Genomic DNA, 21319 nt, shown 5'->3' on the forward strand with positions numbered 1-21319 from the left:
ATCCCAGGAGGCTTACCTAAATGCTGCTGCTTCATGGTATTCAGAGCAATTTTTGTTAGTGTATCCCTTTTGAAAGGGGTACACCAAGAGGATCGCCAGGGAGGGGCTGGAAATTGAAGCCGGAGGTCACTTACCTCCCTCATTCCAGCACCGGTGCCCGCATCGCGCCGCCCTGTGCTCCCGTCCTGCGGCTGCTTCCTGGTGTGAGCTGCCGCATGAGATGTGACGTCTCAAGGCAGCTCTGCCATTCAGTGGCCGAGGTGGGACTTTGCTACGGCCACTGATTGGCAGAGCTGTCTTGAGACATGACGTCTCATGCAGCAGCTCTGACCAGGAAGCAGCCGCGGGATGGGAGTTCCGGGCGGCACGATCCAGGCACCGGCGCTGGAACGGGGTAGGTAAGTGACCTCTGCCTTCAATTCCCCCCGCCCCCCCCCCCCCCCCCCCCCCTTCCCCGGCGATCCTCAAAAATAATACCCCCTGGCCCGGAGTACACCTTTAAGGAAATTGACAGGCTTGGGCTAAATGTAAACTATACAACTGCTGTGTTCCTAGAAAGGTCCCCATGACATACGTTGTTATGCTGCGTTTACACAGAACGATTATCGTTCGAATTAACAATCGCATTTGAGCGATGCTGTTCCGTGTAAACGCAGCGAACGATCAAGCGGCGAGCGAGAAATTGTTCATTTTGATCTTTCAACATGTTCTCAAATCGTCGTTCGTTCGCTAAAAATTCGCAGATCGCTTTGTGTTAAGTCTTTCAAAGATTCCCCCTATGTGTGAGATGGGCTTAAGCGATCTTAAAAACGACCGCAATAATTTTTCTTACAAATTTTCTAACTTTTTTTTAACGATTTAATCGTCTAAACGCTGATTGTTATAAAAAACAAATTGTTGCTTCAAAATCGTTAAACGATCGATTGGGCGAATTATGGCTCCTTGTAAACGCAGCATTAGGCTAGGTTTACTCAGAAGTAATGCAGCATGTCCCTGGTATCCATCAGCATCCTGTAAAAAAATATTACGCCAATGTATACAACACCCAGTCCAGTGGGCCTATTCGTTTTAATGTTCATAGTGCAGCAGACCATACATATGGCTGCCACAGGCCTTTACTAGACCTCTGTAGCAGCCTCAGTGCGTCTGCTGATTTAGGGGCCATTCACACTGATGCCGATGTCCGGTCCACAGTATAGAGACCATGCATGAAGTATGCCTAAGCCCAGGCATACTTTAACAGCAGAGCACCAATCTGACTGAACAATGTTAGGCCCTATTCCACGGAACGATTATCGTCCGTATTTGGCCACTACGGACGATAATCATCCCGTGGAATAGAGTGCAACGATCAGCTGACATCGTTCATGTCGGCTGATCGTTGCAGTCGCTTGTTTTTCAACATGTTGAAAAACAAGCGACTGATATAGCGGCGATCTGCTGCCGCCACTCCGTTGAATAGGAGCATCGTCTGCAGACGCCGCTATATCCTATGGACTGCCCGGACAATCAGCGATCACCCGGGCAGCCCCCCCGCAGCTCCCCGCCGCCCCCTCCCGCACTCACCCGCTCGCTGACGCCGCGTTGAATAGCGGCGGCAGCGAACGGGCAACGAGGAGCAAACGAGCGCTGAGAGCGCTCGTTTGCTCCTCTTAACGACCCGTGTAATAGGCCCTTTAGCAGTAGCATAGCGTGATCAGTATAAGCAATCTAAAAACACTTGAAAAGAGTTTGGAAAAAAAAAATTAAAAAAATTTTTAAGAATAGCCTCACACGTACCGTATCCGCAGCGGATTTCACGCTGCGAGTTTTCAGCAAAATCCGCTGGTAGTGTAAAGTTCAATGGGTCACGTACCCGCAGCCTGCAGCCGCATATTGACAGTTTTGGGGCATTTTTGTGGCTTTTTTTTTTTCCAGCTCCCAAAAAACAAAGTGCAAAAGTATTGTCTGTCGGAAGCCTGAAGTAGCAGAACTGCAGTTTTGGACGGAGTTACAAATTTTGCCAAAAATGGGGGTACTCCAGTTTTTTTTCCATTCCAATCAACCAGTTTCAGAAAGTTACATAGATTTTGTAAATTACTTCCATTTCAAAATCTCCAGTGTTCCTGTGCTTATCAGCTGCTGTATGTTTTGTAGGAAGTGTTGTATTCTGACCAGTCTGACACAGAGCTCTCTGCTGCCACCTCTGTCCATGTCAGGAACTGTCCAGAGCAGCAGCAAATCCCCCTAGAAAACCTTCTCTTCTGTGACAGTTCCTGACATGGACAGAGGTGGCAGCAGAGAGCACTGTGTCAGACTGGAAAGAATACATTACTTCATGCAGTACATACAGCAGCTGATTAGTACTAGAAACTTGAAATTTTTAAATAGAAATAAATTACAATTCTGTATATTTTTATGAAACCAGTTGATTTGAGAGGGGGGGGTTCACTGGAGTATCCCTTTAATTTAAACATATAAAGGAAGGACTTACTACTATTACTACTACGGGTCCACTTCTGGCTTTGGCTTAAAAACTGCTTCAAATTCTAAATGTGCGTTTGCAGCCTAATTCTTGTTTTTGGAGGAATAAACTAGCGACCAGAAGATAATATACCTTAGATTTGTACCCCGGCCAAATCATCTGCTAGAAAGGCTTAATAAAGCAGCGAGCTGTTTGTGAGCATTTTTTTTATTTCGCATTCATTTGGTGTAATCTGAGAATTGGCAGCAGTGACGGTGATTTAAGAGAGTGACAGCTCCTCTTTGATCAGCATCTTTAGCCGATCTGTGGGACCTGGGGGATTGTATGGAGATAGGATGGCAGATGGTTTATGCTTCTCACAGGCAGATTCACTCTCTGTCAATTACTCACTTAATTGAGGTTGGGTGGGCACTGACATCGATGCATCATATCCACAGCTCGTGCCATGGCGAGAACAAGAGATCACAAAATACCCATGAAAACAGACTACCCTATAGTAATTAATTAATTAATTGATTTTTTTTTTGTTGCAGAAATCAATAGTACAGTCGATTTTTAAGAAACTTTGTAATTGGGTTTATTAGCCGAAAAATGCATTTTCATCATGAAAAAGCAGTTTGAAGCTCTCACCCCTGTCTTCATGGTTCTCTTATGGAGAGGGGAGGGGTGGAGGGAGACAACAGGACAACAAAGAGTTAATTTACAGCTTCATCACCGGGCTATCTCCTCTAAAGTCAGCACTGACCTCTGATTACCGGCTTTCACACAGGTCCCGCTGTGTAATACTTTGGGCCCTATTCCACCGGACGAATATCGTTTGCATTATCGTTAATGATCTCAAACGACCGCTATTGCGAAAGACCTGAAAACGTTCACTCATTTCCATGGAACGATATTCGTTACTTATGATCGTAATTGCGATCGTTTTTTCTTCGCTATTTATTCGCTATTGCGTTCGTATCTATTGTGAATGACCGAAAGATGTCATTGATTATTCAATGCGAACATTTTGCGAACGAGCAACGATAAAAATAGGTCCAGGTGTTATAAAGCGATCAACGATTTCTCGTTTGGTCGTTAATCGTTAACTGCATTTCAACCGAACGATTATCATTTAGATTTGAACGATTTAACGATAATCTGAACGATAATCGTCCGGTGGAATAGGGCCCTTACACAAGGCCCGACTGATGTAAAAGAGTCGAGATTTCCTTATAATGAGCAGTGAATGAGAGAGGGGGGGGGGGGGACCTGGGGAAAGTCTATTTGAATGCAGATAATGGCATATTTGCCTAATAAACCCAATTACAAAGTTTCTTAAAATTGTCTGTACTATGGATTTCTACAAAAAAAATAACATAAAAATGACAGTGACACCCAGGAATGGATCCTACACGGAAAAAGTTTTGTTTTTTTTTCTGTCTTGAAACCTTGTTGATTTGGGGTGGAAAAGAAATTGCATCAAACTTGCCCCGTGTAAATATTGCCCTTATTATATAAGACTATTCTGAGATGTGCCAGACACAAAAATCATTCAGTTTTTATTTCGGTTGCTTCTCTTGCTGGTTAGGCTAAGAAACCACAGAATGCTGCGGTGTGGACCTGTGCCTGGATCCTCCGCTGTGTAAATGGCTTCATGTTAACTCTTCAGTAAATGCTCCCTGAACGCAGAATTTTTTTTTTCAGTTTTGTGTTTGGAGAAGGCTGTGTTCAAATTACATTTAAGTGCTGTATTCATCCTGTGGACCCAACATATGTTAACCCTTTAAGGACATGGCCCATTTTCGTTTTTACGTTTTTGGTTTTTCCTCCTTGTGTTTAAAAGGTCATAGCACTTGCATTTTTCCACCTAGAAACCCACATGACCGCTTATTTTTTGCGTCACTAATTGTACTTTGCAATTACAGGCTGAATTTTTGCATAAAGTACACTGCGAAACCAGAAAAAAATTCGAAGTGTGGTGAAATTGAAAAAAAAAACGCATTTCTTTTATTTGGGGGAAATGTGTTTTTACGCCATTCACCCTGGGGTAAAACTGACTTGTTATGCATGTTCCTCAAGTCGTTACGATTAAAACGATATATAACATGTATAACTTATATTGTATCTGATGGCCTGTAAAAAATTCAAACCGTTGTTAACCAATATACGTTCCTTAAAATCGCTCCATTCCCAGGCTTATAGCGCTTTTATCCTTTGGTCTATGGGGCTGTGTAAGGTGTCATTTTTTGCGCCATGATGTGATCTTTCTATCGGTACCTTGATTGCCCATATACGTCTTTTTGATCGCTTTTTATTACATTTTTTCTGGATTTGATGCGACCAAAAATGCGCAATTTTGCACTTTGGGATTTTTTTTGCGCTGACGCCGTTTACCGTACGAGATCAGGAATGTGATTAATTAATAGTTCGGGCGATTACGCACGCGGCGATAGCAAACATGTTTATTTATTTATTTATTTGTTTACTTTTATTTAAAACCTGGGAAAAGGGGGGTGATTCAGACTTTTATTAGGGGAGGGGGCTTTTTACTATTAACAACACTTTTTTTTTTTTTTTTTACACATATACTAGAAGCCCCCCTGGGGGACTTCTAGTATATACACTTGGATCTCTCATTGAGATCTCTGCAGCATAGATATGCTGCAGAGATCCATGAGATCGGCACTCGTTTGCTTTCGGCTGCTGCAGCCGAATACAAACGAGTGCCGAGCCGAGGACGGCGCCATCTTGGACGCGTCCCCGGCCGGCATCAGTAACGGAGATCGCTCCTCCGGGACCTTGTCCCGGAGGAGCGATCTCCCCCACTAGACACCAGGGAAAGGTTGCCTCCGGTAATCGGAGGCAGCTGTCAACTTTGACAGCTGCCTCCGATTAGCTAATTAGCGGGCACGGCGATCAGACCGTGCCCGCTAATAGCGGCGGTCCCGGGCTACACGCGGCACCCGGGATCGCGGCACTTCAAAGCGGGGCCGCCGCGCGGCCCCGCTTTGAAGTGCAAGTGAGGACATAGGACGTACCGGTACGTCCTATGTCCTTAAGAGGTTATTAAAGGGGTACTCCGGCCATAATCTCTTTATTCTTTCAAATCAGCTGGTTTCAGAAAGTTATATAGATTTGTAATTTACTTCTATTTAAAAATCTCAAGTCTTCCTTTACTTAGCAGCTGTTGTATGTCCTGCAGGAAGTGGTGTATTCTTTCCAGTCTGACACAGTGCTCTCTGCTGCCACCTCTGTCCATGTCAGGAACTGTCCAGAGCAGGAGAGGTTTTCTATGGGGATTTACTGCTGCTCTGGACAGTTCCTGACATGAACAGAGGTGGCAGCAGAGAGCACTGTGTCAGACAGAAAAGAATACACCACTTCCTGTAGAACATACAGCAGCAGATAAGTACTGGAAGACATGAGATTTTTAAATAGAAGTAAATAACAAATCTATATAACTTCCTGAAAAGGTTTCTTTCAAATCGACTGGGGCCAGAAAGTGCCAAAGATTTGTATTTTACTTCTGTTAAAAAAAATCCCAAGTCTTCCAGTACTTATCTGCTGTATGCCCTGCAGGAAGTGGTGTATTCTTTCCAGTCTGACACAGTGCTCTCTGCTGCCACCTCTGTCCATGTCATAGACTGTCCAGAGCAGTAGCAAATCCTCATAGAAAACCTCTCCTGCTCTCAAGACTGGAAGGAATACACCACTTTCTGCAGAACATACAGCAGCTGATAAGTAGTGTAAGAATTGAGATTTTTTAATAGACACCAATTGATTAGAAAAAAATAAATAATTTTGGGTGAACAATCCCTTTAAGAGTGCCCTTTAACTCACTTCAGTCACACATGCCCAGTAAGCTTATACCTACTGTCAGTTTTCTAACAACTTTATGGAGGTGCACTACTATTTTGCTATGTTAGGTTATGTGCATATAGTGTATTTTTTTTTTTTCCACTCTGGAAAAACATGCCACAGGGATACACAGCAGACATTCCAAGGATAGCTTTGTGTCATGCATTTCCACTATTGTGACTGCATATTTTGTTGTGGTTTTATACATGGATTAGCTCCAGTCAATAGGGCTAATCCTTGTTCTGGATTTCCAAAACATTTTCTGCACTGAATGAGGTTGTGTTCTCACACAGTTTTTTTTTTTTTAGCCTTTTCTTTTTTTTTTTTTTTTTTTTTTTTTTAATGAACCTCAAAAAAGGTTCAAAAACATCCGACTCTTTTTTTTTTTTTTTTTTTTTTTCAGCTCTTTTTAAAAGTAAAAAAAAAAAAAAGCTCATAATACTGTGTGTGACCACAGGCTTAGCGACGTCACTCTGAATTTTAAATGCGTAAAGAAAAATTTAGTGTATACGGTAACACAGGGGTAGGGAACCTCGGCTCTCCAGCTATTGCAAAACTACAACTCCCATCATGTCTGGATAGCTAAAGCTTTGGCCGTCCAGTCATGATGGAAGTTGTAGTTTTTCAACAGCTGGAGAGCCGAGATTCCTTGGTACTGCTGTAAAAGTAAGTCACTACCCTAGGTGCTTGGTGAGGAGATTGGTACTCCAGCTCTGGTAGCAGGTTATGGGGAAGTCAGCGTCTCTAATTATTAGGAAGCAAGTTTCTTTCCCAACTCTGCACATGATAACACAGAGCAGATGCAGAGTGCTGATGCAGCATAGCAGCATGTGATCCGGCTCCTAGAAAACATTGCTTTTCAAGTGATAAAGTTAGTGTCACTGTCCTTTAATTTTTTTATTTTTTTTTAAGAAACTTTGTAATTGGGTTTATTAGCCGAAAAATGCATTTTTATCATGAAAATAACTGTTTGAAACTCTTACCCCTGTCTTAAGGGTTCTCTTATGGAGTGGGGAAGGGTGGAGGGAGATGAGGCACCAAAGCAGGACAACAAAGAGTTAATTTACAGCTACATCACCGGGTTATCTCCTCTGAAGTCAGCACTGACCTCACTGACGTTTTAAATATGTCTTTCATACAGCTTCCACTGTGTAATCCTTTGTTCTCTGCTGGCGACTAATCTCCCTCCTCCCCCCTCCCCTCTCCATAGGTTACACTGGGCCCGACTGATGTAAAAGAGTCGAAATTTCCTGATAATGAGCAGTGAATGAGAGGGGGGGGGGACCTGGAGAAAGTCTTTTCAAATTCAGATTATGGCATATTTGCCTAATAAACCCAATTACAAAGTTTCTTAAAATCACCTGTACTATTGATTTCTGCTAAAAAAAAAACACAAGAAAACAAATACGACAGTGACACTTTCAGCCACATGATCATGGCCTGTGTGCATGGAGCTGTGCTGCAGTTCCCCTGCACGGTGGGTAGCATGCTGTGGTCTCCTCATTCTCAGGATTAGTGGGTGTCACAGACACTCCCATAATGCCTGGACAGTCCACGGATGATGGGAGTTGTAGTTTTTAAAAAGCTAGAGAGCCAAGGTTCCCATCCCCTGGGTTAGACCCTAACAAATCATAAGAATATGGCAATAGGCTATCACTTGGTGAGATTCGCGTACCCTAGTAGTGCAAATGTGTGCTATGTCGCTCTTTAACTGTTTACATATGATCAGTATACAGTAAAGATATTCCCAGAAGTTCTAATGGAAATGCTAGTAGATTCCCAAACCAGTAATTATTCATTAAGGACTCTTTCAAGCTCCCATTAATAATTTCCTAGCAGGGCTGTTTAATAATAGTCAGTAGACACTGGGGGTGGATGACCTTGGTCTTGTAAAGATCTGGATATTCAACAAAACTCTGCCCACCAGCTGCTGATTGGCAGCTATCTATCAATGCTTTGTATAGGCAGTCAACTGTCAATCAGCAGCTGGAGGGCGGAGGAATGGGTGCGTCAAGAATCCTATTCTCCTGCATATTAGGAGAACGGCTGAACAGAATAATGCAAGTAATACACCGATCTGTTCAGCGTTTCTGTCACTAGTTTAAGGCAGCATATGCCTGGTGACAGATTCCCTTCAACTCCTTAATGGCACAGCCAGTTTTAGTCTTTGCATTTTCTTTTTTTTTCCTTTTCATGTCTTAAGGGAATCTGTTGGCTGAAATTCACGTTCCAAACTGCTGACACTATTATATGAAATCAGCGGCACTCACATCTTCATGCAATGTGGTCATTTATTTGTGGCAAATTACCGACATACAATAGTGGGGGACATCACAATGGTAGCAGGGGTGTTCCACAGGCGACGTCCCTTTCCCGCGTTACGTGCTTCTACTGGCCTGATGTAGTGTGTTTGATGAAAACACTATTGTGCAAAAAAATCTTTATATTGTTTAGGTTTAAGCAATAACCTTTCCGTGTGTATGCAGGCAACGGTCAAACGACTAATAAAAATCCGTTCGTACGTCATTGATAGCTTCTTTTGAGCTGACCCCTGTTACATATTAGAGTTAGATACTAAATATCGTTCTTTTATTGTAACTTTTTTTTACTTCACTTTTTGTACATTTGTTATGGGGGCTGCCATCTTGCCTGAGCTGTTCTTAACAGCAGTTAGTGACATGCTTTACAGCAAGCCTCATGGACATAGACGACAATAGACATAATCCGTCCCCTTGAGATGAATGTAAAACATTACTGAACGCGCTCTGTGAACATTCCATGTATTATGATGATTGATTTCCGGCTTGTTTGCAGTCGTTTTAAGATCAGAGAAAAGAATCGCTTTGTCTCGTAGGATCCTTAGCATCCATGCAGTTTCTTCATATAAGATAACATGACACACACAGTTTTCTTCTGATTGGCGTGTTGCTTTCCACAGTGATGGCTGCTGTGAATGTGGGTGACCGCTTGGTGTTTCTAGATCTCATAGCACTGTCATATATAATGGTATCTCGCAGAGAGTCTATTTATGAGAACATGGCGTGTACAAGAGGTAAACCAGGAGTCTCTTTTCCTGCGATTGCCGATTTTTCCCTCTCTCTCTTGATAACTACTTTGCATGCCGCATTAGAAATGCAAATGCTACTACAGGCAAAACATGTCAGTCTAGTCAACCTGGGGCTCAACATGGTTTTCTTGTCAATGTGAAAATGCAGATAAAGAATTTATTTCCAAAGTGAACATAAGCAATTTACATTTTGAGGCTTCCATCAATGTCCTCTCCCCCTTTACCGTTCATCTGCCTCTCGCAGGCTGCCTTCACACGGACAGATGAGATGAATGGAGGGAAATGACGGCTGCATCTCCTAATGAATAAATTCCTATATGTGGCAAGTGGCCTGTCACACTAAACCGTTCACAGGTCTTCAGTAGATAGATAGGATTGGTTTTGTGTTTGTATAGATTTTATGTGTTCTAGTTAATGAAATTGCCCATGTATGTTTATCCCGAGTTTGTTTGGAAAATTTTCCGTATACGCTTTCTTTGCCAGATGTTCTTTTCTGATTTCCAGAATAGATTTTTTATTTTTTTTTTGCCTTAGTAATTTTTAGTGAAAGGGTATTAGGCTGGGTCCACACTATGTTTTTGCGATCCATTTTTTTCATTGTTTTTTTTTTTTTTTTTGCAAGAAACAAATGGAAAACTGATGCAATTGTGTGCATCTGTTTTGATCTGTTTTTTCATTGCCTCTCTTAAAAAAAGGATCACAACACATCGGTTTTTTTTAATGTACACAGAAATAAGGTCAAGAACGTTTTTGTGTATGTTAAAAAAAAAAAAAAACTGAATTTCAACCTTTTAATAATGGAAGTCAATGAAAAAACGGATCAAAACGAATGCGCACAATTGCATCTGTTTTTTTTGCAAAAATATGCTTGTGGGATCTGGTATACACTGCTCCTATATAATACATGATAGGTAGTAGGCTTGTTTTGGCTTAGGGTCGATGGGGGAGACTTCTAGTCGTATCACGCTTTCCATTAATTTCAGTAAATCATGACTGTGTTTTTGATCAGTGCAGTTGGACTTCTAACACCTGCTGTAAAAGTGTCTGCACTTTGTGGTTACCTCGCTGTGCTCCTCCAGTATCACTACTTTGCTGAACTCTCAGAAGTGTAAGATGTGTGATGTGCTAGTACTTGTACTATAGTATTGGTAATTGCCGCCTATTTAGAATTTTTATAATTCATCCTAGATGTGCAGGTCTTATGTTGAAAATTTATGTGAGTGTTCACACCCGTGCAGATTGGGAGAACGAGAGAAGACCGCACTGCAGCACATCTGGGTTTTTGTTAGAAAAAAAAAAGTTGAGCTTTTTAAGAGCGGGGAGAGGATCTGCTGTAGCTACGCTCCTCTCCCCGCTTGTTCTCCTGATCAGTGATGTGAGCACTCAGACCCGGGCCGATCAAAACTTTCAACATGTCTCTATGACGTGTCAAAAGTTTTTTGAAAGTACATCAACACTTTAAACCCCTTTAACCCCTTAAGGACAGAGCCAATTTCGATTTTTGCGTTTTCGTTTTTTCCTCCTTGTGCTTAGAAGGCCATAGCACTTGCATTTTTCCACCTAGAAACCCACATGAGCCCTTATTTTTTGCGTCACTAATTGTACTTTGCAATGACAGGCTGAATCTTTGCATAAAGTACACTGCGAAACCAGAAAAAAATTCAAAGTGTGGTGAAATTAAAAAAAACAAAACATTTTGTTTATTTGGGGGAAATGTGTTTTTAAGCCATTCGCCCTGGGGTAAAACTGACTTGTTATATATGTTCCTCAAGTCGTTACGATTACAATGATATGTAACATGTATAACTTATATTGTATCTGATGGCCTGTAAAAAATTTAAACCATTGTCAACAAATATACGTCACTTAAAATCGCTCCATTCCCAGGCTTATAGCGCTTTTATCCTTTGGTCTATGGGGCTGTGTGAGGTGTCATTTTTTGCGCCATGATGTGTTCTTTCTATCGGTACCTTAATTGCACATATACGACTTTTTGATCGCATTTTATTACAATTTTTCTGGATTTGATGCGACCAAAAATGCGCAATTTTGCACTTTGTGATTTTTTTGCGCTGCCGCCATTTACCGTGCGAGATCAGGAATGTGATTAATAGTTTGGGCGATTACAAACATGTTTGTTTATTTATTTATTTACTTTTATTTATAACCTGGGAAAAGGGGGGCGATTCAGACTTTTATTAGGGGAGGGGGCTTTTTACTATTAACAACACTTTTTTTTTTACTTTAACACTTATACTAGAAGCCCCCCTGGGGTTAGGGTTATTCCCCCCTAGGGGACTTCTAGTATAAGTGCTTTGATCTCTCATAGAGATCTCTGCAGCATAGATATGCTGCAGAGATCCATGAGATAGGCACTCCTTTACTTCCGGCTGCTGCAGCCGGAAGTAAACGAGTGCCGAACCAGGGACGGCGCCATCTTGGAGCGGTCCCCGGCCGGCTTCAGAAACGGAGATCGCTCCTCCGGGATAACATCCCGGGGGAGCGATCTCCGCCACTAGACACCAGGGAACGGCTGAATCCGGTAATCGGATGCAGCTGTCATGTTTGACAGCTGCATCTGATTACTGTATTAGCGGGCACGGCGATCGGACTGTGCCCGCTAATACCTACGGTCCCGGGCTACAAGCGGCACCCGGGACCGCCGCGGTTCAGAGCGGGGTCGCCGCGCGGCCCCGCTCTGAACGTCCTTACCGGCATCAGGGCGTAAAAATACGCCCGATGTCGTTAAGGGGTTAAACTTAACTTAAAACCCCAGAAATTTTTGTCTCATTTTATCCTAGAAAAAGAATTGATTTCTGGTTATCCATGATGTAAAAGAATTTTTTCATTAGGTTTTATATTGATCTATTTAAAGTGACACTGTCACCCCCTTTCTGTGTGAGGTGATTTACCTGGGTGGAGTCTCTCACAGCCATAGCGCCACTTAGCCACGCCCAAATTAGTGTAAACACTGCCCCACGACGACATCATAACCATATAGGCCCCTCTCCCTTGGCGGCCATTGGAATGGGCTGACCTAGAGGAGGTGGGGCCGAGGTGTTAATAATGAGGGACAGGGCCTACAATAATATGGACAAGGCTAAGTAGCGCCACGGTCGTGAAGCCCCTCCCAGGTTGCACTAACCACCAAGGATAAGAAGCATTTTTTACTGAACCTAGCACCAAGAAATCTAAGGTAAGGTATGAAAACCACCCAATTTAGGCTTTACAGCTTTGTAGAGAAGCTCTCATAAAGAAATGGTGTCACTTTAAGATGTAGTACTAGTGACAGTGTATTATTTACTTAGGGTGTGTTCACACTGAGGAATAGGCAAGGAATTTGAAGCGGAATCTGTGCTGAATTTCCATGTATTCCACTTGAAATTCTGCCCGTATAATATGTACGGAGCAATGTTCGATTGTGCTCAATGGGATTCCCGCTCTGATGTTCACACGGCAGAATTTACGCGCAAGAATGTTCTGCCGCGGATGTCCGTTCTTTGGGCAGTCTTTTAGCTAGTTTTGCAAAGCGCAGTGGAAGAGTAAATAACGTGAGATTCTCTATGCGTCATTACATTAATAAACATTCAGGAATGTCACATGTCATTTCATTGTTTACCAGAAGGGAGGGAAACTTGCTGTCATTGCTATTTCGTGGTGAATTATTATAGCGTGAATCAGTGTGTAGAAGTGCTATTTACTAATGGTATCCACATATTATATTCTTTATTGTGGCTTCAGCCACTTCTGGGGGACAGGCCGATCATGAGACGTGTATGGTGGGCTGTATTCAGCGTGTAGTGAGGAGGTAGATGAAAGGATATGCCTTGCACCCAAAGAATATAGAAACTGAAGAGCGGATACTTTTTTTTTCTAATCTGTTTCTATTTTCTGATTTTTATTTTAATTTTTTTTTACTTTATTTTTAGTACATTACTATGAGGCCTTCTCTAGTCTGAGCTGTTGTTAAAGGGGTTATTCAGGATTAGATTAACATAGCTGCTTTCTAACCCCTTCATGACTAAGGTCAATGATGCACGGATGCCCAGATTACATTGACGCAATGTTCCTTCTCGCCTTTTAACCCCTTAAGGACAGAGCCTGAAATGGCCTTAATGACAGAGACAAATTTTATGAATATGACCAGTGTCACTTTAGTCATTAATACCTTCGGGATGCTTTTACCTATCCGTCTGATTCTGAGATTGTTTTCTCGTGACATATTGTACTTTACATTTCTGGTAAATTGGAGTCGATACTCATAACAAATCTTTATGAAAAAAAACCAAATAATGTGAAAAAATGTGAAAAAATGCATTTTTCCAACTTTGAAACTTTTTTGCGTATACAGAAAGTGGTTATACCACATAAATTATATATTAAATAGCATTAGCAACATGTCTACTTTATGTTGGCGGCATTTATTAAACTATCTTTCATTTTTTTTAGACGATAGGAAGCTTAAAACATTAGCAGCAAATTTCCAAATTTTCTGTAAAATTTCAAAATCAGATATTTTTAGGGACCTGTTCAGGTTTAAAGTGTATTTGAGGGGCCTGTATGTTAGAAAGCCCCACAAAGCACCCCATTTCAGAAACTGCACCCCCCAAACTCTGCAAAAGCACATCCTTTAGGGGAGTCACAGAAATAAAAGCGAAGTGTGTAAGGAATTTGAAAATTTTAATTTTCTGTGCAGAGATTTTATTGTAATCCAATATTTTTCATAATTATAAACCTATTACCAGAGAAATGCACCCCAATAATTATTGCCCCGTTTCTGCAGTTTATAGAAATACCCCATATGTGACCCTATTGCGCTATTTGACGCAACCACAAGCCTCAGATATAAGGGAGCGCCTAGTGAATTTCAACGCCTCCGTTATATTTGGTCATTTTTGACTGTACCACTTCAGGTTGGCAGAGGCTCTGGGGTGTCAAAACCTAAAAAACACCCCTAAAGGGACACCATTTAGAAAACTACACCCCTCAAGGAATGTAACAAGGGGTGCGGTGAGCATCTGGACCCCACAGGTGCTTCACAGATTTTCCGAACAATATGGCGTGAAAAAAGAAAAATTTATTTTTTACACTAAAACGTTGTTCTAGCCTTCAATTTTTCATTTTCTTAAAGGGATAAGAGGCAAAAAAAGACAAAAAATGTGTAGCGCAGTTTCTCCCGAGTACAGAAATACCCCACATGTGGCGATAAAGTGCCAAGGGGGCGCAGGACGAGCCTCCAAAGGGAAGGAGCGCCAATTGGCTTTTGGAAGCTGAATTTCACTGAAAAGGATTTCAAGGGCCATGTCGCATTTACAGAGCCCTCGTGCTGCCAAGACACTGGAAACCCCCCACAAGTGATTCCATTCTGGAAACTACACCCCTCAAGGAATCTAACAAGGGGTGCAGTGAGCATATGGACCCCACTGGTGACGGGCACAAATGTGGAACAATGTGACGTGAAAGGGAAAAATTTCATTTTTTCACTTTCATGGCACAAATGTGCCCGTCATCAAGGGGTTCATATCCTCACTGCACCCCTTGTTAGATTCCTTGAGGGGTGCAGTTTCCAGAATGGGGTCACTTGTGGGGGGTTTACACTGTCCTGGCAGCACGAGGGCTCTGTAAATGCGACATGGCGTTCATCATCCATTCTAGCCAAATCCAACTTCCAAAATCCAAATGGCGCTCCTTCCCTTCGGAGGCTTGCCCTGCGCCCACATGACGCTTTATGTCTACATGTGGGGTATTTACGGACTCGGGGGAAATTGCTCTACATATATTGTGTGTTTTTTTCTCTTTTAACCCCTTGTGAAAATGATAAATTCAAGGCTAAACCAACATTATAGTGTAAAAAATGTAATATTTCATTTTCACGCCACATTGTTCCACATTTGTGCCCGTCACCAGTGGGGTCCATATGCTCACTACACCCCTTGTTACATTCCTTGAGGGGTGTAGTTTCCATAATGGGGTCACTTGTGGGGGGTTTCAACTGTCTTGGCAACACAGAGGCCTTTTGAATGCAACATGGCCCCTCAAAATCCATTCCATCCAAATCCAGCCTTCAAAAACGAAATGGCGCTCCTTCCCTTCGGAGGCTTGCCCTGCGCCCACATGGCGCTTTATGTCCACATGTGGGGTATTTACGGACTCGGGGGAAATTGCGCTACACATTTTGTTTTTTTTCTCCTCTTTTAACCCCTTGTGAAAATGATATATTCAAGGCTAAACCAACATTATAGTGTAAAAAATGTAATATTTCATTTTCACGCCACATTGTTCCGCATTTGTGTCCGTCACCAGTGGGGTCCATATGCTCACTACACCCCTTGTTACATTCCTTGAGGGGTGCAGTTTCCATAATGGGGTCACTTGTGGGGGGTTTCAACTGTCTTGGCAACACAGGGGCCTTTTGAATGCAACATGGCCCCTCGAAATCCATTCCATCCAAATCCAGCCTTCAAAAACCAAATGGCGCTTCTTCCCTTCGGAGGCTTACCCTGCACCCGCATGGCGCTTTATGTCCACATGTGGTGTATTTCCGTACTCAGGGGAAATTGCTCTACACATTAAATGTTTTTTTTTTATCTTTTAACCCCTTGTGAAAATGAAAAAACATGACAAAATTAATAATTTAGAGTAAAAATTTTACAAAAATTACACTAAATGTTGGTCTAGCCTTGATTTTTTTCCATTTCCACAAGGGGTTAAAAAAGAAAATGAACACAAAACGTGTAGGGTAGTGTCCCCTGAGTACGAAAATACCCCACATGTGGGCATAATGTGCCATATGGGCACAGGCCAAGTCACCAAAGGGACAGAGCGCCATTTAGAGGCTGGAATGGAGGATGGAGGCCATGTCGCAATTACAAAGCTCCTGTGCTGCCAGGACAGTAGAAACCCCCGACAAGTGACCCTATTCTGGAAACTACACCCCATAAGGAATCTAACAAGGGGTGCAGTGAGCATATGGACCCCACTGGTGACGGGCACTTACGTAGAACATGTGCCGAGAAAATAAAAAATACAATTTCTTTCATTTTCACGTCCCAAATGTGGCCGTCACCAGGGGGCCATATCCCCGCTGCCCCCCTTCTTAGATTCCTTATGGGGTGTAGTTTCCAGAATGGGGTCACTTGTGGGGGGTTTCTACTGTCCTGGCCGCACAGAGGCTTTGTAATTGCATCATGGCATCCTCTAATGGGAATGGCGGCCATACCTATTTAGCTGGGGAAAAGGGACAATTCTAATTTATTTGGGGGTATTAGGCCAATTATTAGTTTATAAGGTTGGAAATGACAGGTGTCCATCAAATTCAACCTGTGTTGATCCAGAGGAAGGCAAAAAAAAACCCTCGTAAGGCAGACGACAGTAGCCTCATCACAGGGGAAAAATTCCTTCCCGACTCCATAATGGCGATCAGAATAATCCCCGGACCAACGTGACCCCTGAAATAGGAATAAGGGACAGAATTTAGATAATGTAGAACCCCAGTGACGTGTGATGCGCCTTGGAGCGATCCAGTATGCAGAGGCCAGGGGGATCAGGACAGGTGTCACACTGGAAAATGGCGTCCTTCCTGATCCCCCTGTTACGCCACACTCTGCACTTCTTCTGGGGTCTCCTGTTTTCCAGTGTGGGGGACGTCACCTGGAAAATGTTGTCCTGGTGCGATACGGGGTCCCTCATATCCAGAAGCGCTGGGTCCGCTCCATGGCTGCTAATTATTAGGGCTCTATTACTACTTCTGATATGTTCGGATCGTGCCGCAAGCTACAGTAGCTCGGGCAGCGAGGGACCAGAAGAGGGGGTGCTGGTATAAAAGTTATCCCCGTACAGGTGGTGGTAACCTTTATCCAGCAGTGGGAAGATCAGTTCCCGGACGATCTCCCCACTAACTCCAAGGATGGGGGGGAAGGGGGCATCTGGGGGCTGGATTCGGGTGTCCCTTCCTACATACACTCAAAGGGTACGTGCACACTGCGGAATCGCGACAGATAACCCTTCGTGCATTCCACAGCTGGCACCCACCGGCGGACTGATGCAGGCGCACGTCTCCACACGTGTCATAGACTCCATTCTATGCACGGGCGGATTCCGCTCTCCGTCCAACGTGTTCATTCTTTGGATGGACGACGGATTCCGCCCGTGCATAGAATGGAGTCTATGACACGGGTGGAGACATGCGCCCGCATCAGTCCGCCGGCGGGTGCCAGCTGCGGAATGCACAAAGGGTTATCCTTCGCCATTCCGCAGTTTGCACGTACCCGAAATCTGTAAGTGTACCCAGAGGTACTCTCACAGAGTTTGTAGAATTTCACACCATGCAGTCATCTCTTATTGGGATGGTACTGGCGGAAAAGACGTGTCTGGGGGGCAGCGTACGCTACGCTACTCCCAGACACGTCACTGGATGATGAGGATGAATGGAGGAAAGAAGGATCCCCCCCCATTCATCCTCACTGGCTGTTTTGGTGTCGGAGGCAATAATAACGTATCCCTCTGACGCCGAAAACACCCTGGGGGCCATCTTTATACGGGGATTGGTATATGGGGTATGTAGTGGTGTAGTGTCAAACTTTATTCAATGTAGTGTGGTGTAATGTAGTGTTTTTTACGTGTTTTTTTACAGTAAGTATAAAAAAAAAACCTACGCCAACAAAGGAGTTGCTGATAAATGTCGCACTTATGTGCGGCACTTATAAGCAGACCGTGGCAGTAGAATATAGAAAAAAAACACCCTACGCCAAAAAGGAGGAGTTGCTGATTAGCAGCGCACTTTCGTGCGATGCTGATCAACACTCAGCGGCGATAGGGTGCGGAAAATAGAAAAAAAAAAATTTGGGAAAAAAAAATAATTTTTTTTTATATTCTGAATATCCCTGTAGCTGCTGATAAGTGTATTACACATATCAGCCGCTAGGGGGCAGCAGAGCGCAAAATCCGGAAAATGACGAGGCTGGAGCCGAAAATAGCCGAAAGAAGACGACGAGGACCGCCGGAAAGACCCGAAGACCGAACGGAATGACGGAGGACGCCGCGAACCCGGAAGACGCCGATCAGGAGCCCGGGACAGGTGAGTAATGTACAAATACCTGCTCTGGACCCCTCGGCTACCTAGCTGAGGAGTCCAGGGCAGGTATTTACTATTTTGTGGGACTCTGATCGCCGTGAACGGCCGGCCGGCCGTTCACGGCGATCGGGCCGGTGGCACGGCGATCAACATTACTTTCCCCCTCGACATGACAGCACCAACCAGAGAGAGGGACCCCGCCTCCCCAGGGACAGGAACCTGAAGAGATAAAAGAGCAGGCCCTCCTCTTCCTCCTCAGTGGTTTCCTGTCCCTGCGGGAAGCCTGAAGGAGTAGGAGACCGGAGCTCCCTCTATTCCCTGGGGCTGTAAGCTGAGGGGGATGCTCTAGAGGCCGTAGTTCGGCCTAAGTCCTACTCACCCCGGAGACTGAGGAGACATCGGGATCGGTTCCCAGTCAGGCCGGACGCAGTATCGGAGCTCCGGGGAAGCGCTGTGGCGCGCCGGAGGGTCCGGAGGATTGAGGCCTAGTGTCGGAACTTCCGGAAGTGACGCGCGGTGACGCGTCTGGAAGTTCCGGAAGCCGCGTCACACGCCGGAAGAGCGCCGGATGCCGGAGGCTCTTCAGTGAGGAGCGCTCGTGGTGTCATAAAGGCGAGAGTGTGGCGCAGGCAGTTGGGGGTGAGAAGGCCGGTCACGAGACGCAGCGATGAGTGAAAGAAAGGAATCGGAGCGGACGGCAGAAAAACCCAGGGTACCAGGGGGCTGAGGGTCACTCGGAGGTAAGACAAAAAATCTCTCAGGGAGCTGACAATATGGTGTTTTCTTAGGAAGAGGAGGTTAAGAGGTCCTCAAAATCTACTAAGAAAGAATGTAGGATTTGTAAAGTCAGGTTACCGGCTGATTTGGATCGTCCTACATGTGACTCCTGTGTGAGCAAGATGGTGTCAGCAGAAGTCCCTAATATGTCTACCCTGCTAGCATCCATGAAGTGAGTGATTCCTCTGTTGTTGCCCAGTATATTGCTGGTGAAAAGTCAGCACATAGCTAAGGCGTTTTTTGTGTTTTTCCTATTTTTAGGGAGTTGATTAAAACGGAAATCCAGAACTCTCTAAAAGTAGTCCCACCTGTGGCAGCCCCTCTGGTTGTGGAGGCTGCGGGCCCCTCGCATGCAGGTGCGGGTTATTCCGATCAGGAGACGGATGGGGCAGAAAATAATACCTCTGAAATAGAGGAAGCTAATGTGCCAGAGGAAGATGCTGGAGGGAAGCCATTGTGCCCCTTAGAGGATGTGGACTTTTTAGTTAAAGAGGTCCGAGCTACTATGCAGCTGGAGGAACAAGTAGCGCCTAAGTCAATCCAAGATATCATGTTTGGGGGGCTAGAGGAGAAAAAGAAAGTAGTCTTTCCAGTCCACAGAAGCATATCAGCCCTTATTAAGAGGGAATGGTCCAAGCCTGATAGGAAGGGGTTTGTGCCCAGAGCGGTAAAAAGGAAATACCCTTTTAACGACTCAGAAAATCCAGGGTGGGTCCATCCCCCAAAAATAGATGTGGCCATTGCCAAAGTCTCAAAAAAGGGAACTCTCCCGTTTGAAGATCTGGGCACCTTGAAGGACCCAATGGACAAAAAAGCGGAGGGGTTCTTAAAGAGAGCTTGGGAAGCCACAACAGAGTCCTTTAAGCCGAGTGTAGCAAGCACTTGTGTAGCTAGGGCTATGTTATTATGGTTGGCACAGATGGAGGAAGGATGCCTACTTGCATGTCCCTATACACTCACAATTTCAGAAGTACCTACGTATTGCTATATGTATAAATGGTTCTTTGTTTCACCTTCAGTTCCAGGCTCTTCCCTTCGGCATAGCGATAGCACCCAGGGTGTTCACCAAAATCGTGGCAGAGATGGCAGCGCATGTCAGGGAAGGGCCAGGTCTGTTCATCCCTTATTTAGACGATTTTTTGTTGGTGGCTGAATCAGCAGAGTTATTACAGTCACTAGTAGATAGAACTTTAGCCATCCTAGGTAGGCTGGGATGGATTGTAAATTATGAAAAATCTTTTTTGTCTCCAGCGCAAAGGAAAAAGTTTCTGGGGATCGTTTTAGATTCTTCTGTTCAAAGGTCTTTTCTGCCAGAAGAAAAGATCCAGAAAATACAATCCACAGTGTCGCTGGCAGTAAGAAATCCCAGGCTCACAATCAGAAGGGGTATGTCCTTGCTGGGGTTATTTACGGCAGCTATTCCGGCAGTCCCATGGGCACAGACACACTCCAGGCCCCTTCAGACATACCTCCTAGATCTTTGGGACGGATCCCCGGGAGGGCTAGATAGATCCATAGTGTTGACAAAGGAGGTTGTGAAGAGTTTATCCTGGTGGTTGAAGACAGAGCATCTTTCAGTGGGGTTATCCTGGGTCAGGAAATGTCCTTTAGTCATCACTACAGATGCCAGCCCCTCAGGTTGGGGAGCCCACTTAGGTAGTTTGGATTTTCAAGGATCATGGGATAGTTCCTTTGAGGAAAGATCATCAAATTTTAGAGAGTTGGCAGCAATCAGTGAGGCTCTTAAGAGGTCAGAGGAGTATATTAAGAACTCAAATATTAATGTGCTTACAGACAACTCCACAGCGGTTGCCATAATAAACAGGCAGGGTACCACAAGAAGTAAGAGTTTATTGAATCTGTCTTATAAAATTTTTGCCTTTGCAGAAATAAATCTCCTAAGCCTCTCGGCTGTCCATCTAAAGGGATCGCAAAACATAAGGGCGGACTACTTAAGCAGAAATCGTTTAAAACAGGGAGAATGGAAGTTGAGCCGACAAATCTTCCAAAAGATTGTGCGTCTGTGGGGAAGTCCGGAGGTGGATTTATTTGCAACCAGGGAGAATCGGCAGATAGATCGGTTCTACTCACTGTCCCC

At 44.1% G+C, this 21319-nt stretch overlaps 1 protein-coding gene across 7 annotated transcripts in view; it reads left to right on the plus strand.

Moving 5' to 3' along the window:
* JADE1 (jade family PHD finger 1) overlaps nucleotides 1–21319 on the plus strand; it is a 79034-nt gene that overhangs the window by 5754 nt on the left and 51961 nt on the right. The gene's annotated exons all lie outside the window — the stretch shown is intronic.

Source organism: Dendropsophus ebraccatus, chromosome 7, assembly GCF_027789765.1.
Source record: "Dendropsophus ebraccatus isolate aDenEbr1 chromosome 7, aDenEbr1.pat, whole genome shotgun sequence".
Taxonomy (NCBI): Eukaryota; Metazoa; Chordata; class Amphibia; order Anura; family Hylidae; genus Dendropsophus; species Dendropsophus ebraccatus.